Source organism: Chrysochloris asiatica, unplaced genomic scaffold (assembly GCF_000296735.1).
Source record: "Chrysochloris asiatica unplaced genomic scaffold, ChrAsi1.0 scaffold00118, whole genome shotgun sequence".
In the NCBI taxonomy this organism is placed as follows: Eukaryota; Metazoa; Chordata; class Mammalia; order Afrosoricida; family Chrysochloridae; genus Chrysochloris; species Chrysochloris asiatica.
In genome coordinates this window covers 5970175-5974859 of record NW_006408636.1, presented here as the reverse complement: position 1 = coordinate 5974859, position 4685 = coordinate 5970175, and the positions used below count along the sequence as shown (strand labels likewise).

Sequence of the window (4685 nt, the reverse complement as noted above, 5' to 3'; positions counted from 1 at the left end):
AGGCAGACTGACTATTACTACAAGAATAAACAAGTTGCTTGCCCAGGAAACATCAAGGCAAGTAGTCGGGTCCCCTCAGTGCAAACCTCCTTCCAAGACTAAGACTCAATGGGAATACATGGTCTGGTGACCACGCTCGTCACCGATAAGGGGAAGTGAGGGAGAAACAGCAATGAAGCAGCAAGCTAAGCCTACAATGTTCAATACACTTCTGTGAACCCAGGTGAAGACCTGGTTGGCCAGCAGTGTGGCATGATCTGGGAAATCTTGGTCCCAGAGTCAGTGACCAGCCACAGAGGACAAGATTGAAGAGTGAAGCATCCAGCTGATAAGAAGAGAGGGCATATGCACAAGAACAGCCACACTTGCAGATAATATCCACTTGACCTGGCTTCAATGATTGGATGATCAGAGCTCAACTAGAAGAGAAAAAAAAAGAGTAATCTAATACAATTTGATGAACTTGACCTACACCTATGGATGCAGTAGCTCAAAGAGGTAACAAATCCTTACAGCAAGAATTATTCCCACCCCCTCCACACACAGAATAGACAGGGATGGGCAACTTGGACATTGGCTACCCAAAATGGGGGGGGGGGGGCACTATAAAGGCAAGAAGTGACTGGCTTACAAGCAGATGGGTCTCTTGTGATACAATAGTGAATAATTGTTATCAGGACTGATTGTGAGGGTTGGAAATGTAAAGGTAGACATTTTACAACAAGGAAGGGAGTGATTAACTTTCCAGTCTATGAGTGGAGGTTCCTAGGACCATCAACGGAGAAGAGTGGAGAGTGGGACACTACCCAAAGAAGCAGTGATTCCTGAGATGGAGGTAGAGACGACGTGAAGAGATGTAGCAGCTGGGGACTTTAGATCCAGAGAGGGAGAGGGACTGTGTGCTGTAGACCAGGGGTGTGTAAGGGGCAGGTTTGCAGGGTATACCCTTTGTTGGTTGATTATGCATGGAGGGTACTGTAACCATGGTAAGGAAACGATATACAATAGAATGGATGTAAAACTAATGTTCTCCCATGTAAACTATCACATAATTCACAATAAAACATTAAAAAAAGATATACAGTTATTTCATGATGTTGTTGATGTTAAGTGCCTTTGAGTCAGTTCCCACCCATAGAGACCCTGTATAGGGTTTCCAAGGAGTACCTGGTAAACTTGAACTACCACCCGTGTAGTTTGGTCTGACTTTGCAGTGCAGTGCATTAAGGCTAATTTTTAAATTAATGCAAATATTTAAGTACCTGACGTAAACTTTAAAAATAAAAATACAGCTATTCTGAGAAGATGTTGGCGTAAACAAACTGTTGTTCAAACCCTCTCCCACAACTACAATAAAACATGCAGCAAGGAAACAATTTTTAATTTGGGGGGACTGTGAATCAAAGAGCAGAAGAAAGCAGCAGGGTACTTCAGACAGGCAACAATCAAGAAATCAATGAGTTCCACATATGGTTGGAAAATTGTTTCTTCCACTGTCCCTTAAAAAGTTAAACATAAAATTGCCATTGTTGTGGTTGTTAGATACCATCAAGTTGTATCTGACTCATAGCCACCCTATGCAAAACAGAACAAGACACTTCACAGTCTTGTACTTTCTTCAAAATTGCTGTTATGTTTGAGTCCATTGCAGTTGCCACCATACCAATCCACCTAGTTGGAAGGGTCTTCTTCTTTTTTGCTGACTCTCAACTTTACCAAGTATGGTGTCCTTCTTAAGGGACTGGTCCCTATCTGAAATATGAGAAATGAAGTTTCACCATCATAGCTTCTAAGGAGTGTTCTGGCTGTATTTCTTCTAACACACATCTGTTGGCTCTTCTGGAAGTCCATGGAACTTCAAATATTCTTCTCCAACACCATAATTTAAATGCATCAATTGTTCTACCATATTCCTTATTCATTGTCCAACTTCCACATCCATATAAAGCTATGGAAAAAAAAACACAGTTTGGGTCAGGTTCACCTTCATCCTCAAAGGAATCCCTTTGTTCTTGAACACTTTAGAGAGGCCTTTCCCAGCAGATTTGTCAAATACAATGTGTCATTTGACTACTTGAATGCTGCTTCTATGAGTGATGATTGTGGATCCAAGCAAAATGAAGTTTTTGACAATTAAAATCCTTTCTTCATTTATCATGGTGCTATTCATTGGTCCAGTGGTGAGGATTTTGACTTTGAAGTGCAATCCAGATTGAAGATTGTAATCTTTGACTTCATAAGTTAAAGACTTCTCTTCCAAAATGCAAGGCTGCATCATCTGCACATCACAGGTCGTTAATGAGTTTTCCTCCAATCTCGAAGTCACGTTCTGCAGGTAACATGGTTTCTCAGATCGTTTGCTCAGCACACAGATTGAATAAGTATGATGAAAGAATACAACTATGACACACACCTTTTCAGATTTTAAACCATTCAATATCCCCTTGTTCTTTTCTAAGGACTACCTCTTTGTCTATGTACAGTCTCCTCATGAACACAATTATGTATTCTGGAATATCAATTCTTTACAATTGATAGGATACCCATAGTTTGCTATGATCCACACAGTAGAATTACTTTGCATAGTCAAAAAAGCTCAAGTGAACATATTTCTGCTTTCAGTCAAGAGCCATCTGATGTCAGCCATGACAGCCCTCATTCCACATCTCACTGAATATTTTCCCCATAATATTCTTCAATATTGCAAATTGCAGCATGGATTTTTTTCTTCAGTTATTTCAGCTTCAGAAATGCAGCACACGCTCGTTTCTTTGGCTTTTCTAACTTTACACATTTTATTACAATAATTGTCTTTTTATTTTCAAGCTTCCTTTTGGAATTTTCTGTTTGGCTTCTTTACTTTATTTTTTCCATTTACTTTATCTTCTTTATGCTCAAAAGAAGTTTTCAGAGTCTCTTCTGACATCCATTTTGGTCTTTTCTTTCTTTCTCATCTTTTCTAATAACCTTTTATGTTCTTTCTGTATGATGTTCTTGATGTCATTCCACAACTGTTCTAGTCTCAAGTCATTAGCGTCTAATGCATCAAATCTATTCTTGAGAAGGTCTCTAAATTCAGGTGGGATATATTCAAGGTCATATTTTGGCTGTCATGGACTTGTATTAATTTTCTTCAGTTTCAGCCTGAACTTGCATATGATCTGCTCCATAAACAATCTGCCCTAGCCTGGTTTGGGCTGATTTATTGAGCTTTCCCACTGTCTGTCCCCACAAATGTAATAAGTTTTACTCCTGTGTATTCATATGTTAAGGTACATGTGTACAGTCACCTTTATGTTGTCTAAAAATGGTAATTGCAATGAATAAATCATTGGGCTTGCAAAATTCTATCATGCAATCTCCAACATAATTCCTATCACCAAGGTCATATTTTCCAACTACGTATCCTTCCTCTTTGTTTCCACCTTTTATATTCCAAATTACAGTAATTATCAGTGCATCTTGATTGTATGTTTGATCAACACTGAAGAATTTTGCAGAATTCTTTAATTTTATCATCACTGATTTTAATTGTGGGTGTATATATTTGAATAATAGTTTTATTAACTGGTCTTTCTTGTAGGTTTATGGATACTTTCCTATCAATGACAGCACTGTACTTCAAGGTAGTTTTTGAAATGCTCTTTTTGATGTAACACCATTCATGTTACATTTGTCCTTCCCAACATAGGAAATCATATGATTGTCTAATTCAAAATGGCCAATACCTGTTCATTTAAGCTCACTAGTGCCTAGTATATCAGACTTTATGTGCTCCATTTCATTTTTGACAACTTTCAATTTTCCTAGATTCATACTTTGTACATTCCATGTTTAGATTATTAATTAATATTTATAGCTGTTCCTTCTTATCTTGAGTTGTGCTCAATCAGAAAATGAAGATCCAGAAAGCATTGTTCCATTCACACCATTATGGTCAACTCTACTTTGAGGAGGAAGCTCTTCTCCAGTTGTATTTTGAGTTACTTCCAACCTGAGGCACTCATCTTCTGGCACTACATCTCACAAAGTTCTACTGCTATTCATAAAGTTTATAATGAGCAAATATTTACCTAGCATGATATACTTCTACAGGAACTGGTATCTCCTAACAATATGTCCCAAGTATGAGAGATGAAGTCTCACCTGGCTTCAAAGGAGCATTCTGTTTATACTTCTTCCAATACATGTTTGTTCTTCTAGCAGTCCATGGTACTTTTAATATTTTTCTCCAATACCACAACTCAAATGAATCAATTCTTCTAAGGTTTTCTTTATTCATTGTTTAACTTTCACAAGAATATGAGGCTACTGAAAATATCATGGCTTGGGACAGGCAAACTTTTGTCCTCAAACTGACATCTTTGCTCTTGAACATGCTCAGCATTTCTCAAGCTTAAATAATTGAGGAAAATATTTAAGTCTTCATCTGGAAGTTCCACTAAAACCTATCCACCTGCTGATATTTAAAATACTGAGGGCATACCTTCTAGTATCACAGCAACATGTAAGACATCACAGTACGACAAACTGGCAGACAAGTGGTGGTGGAATTATCAGGTGACCCTGCAACTACACACCTATGTATACATACAACAGTACTGAAACTGGTATAGCAAGTACACATACATTCATGGAAAAAGGTGGAAACCAACCAAATGTCTATTGGCTATTGAATGGATAAA

The 4685-nt window shown here is 38.0% G+C and overlaps 1 protein-coding gene across 4 annotated transcripts in view; it reads right to left on the bottom strand.

Moving 5' to 3' along the window:
* EDA (ectodysplasin A) overlaps positions 1–4685 on the bottom strand; it is a 1043344-nt gene that overhangs the window by 623804 nt on the left and 414855 nt on the right. The window lies entirely within an intron of this gene.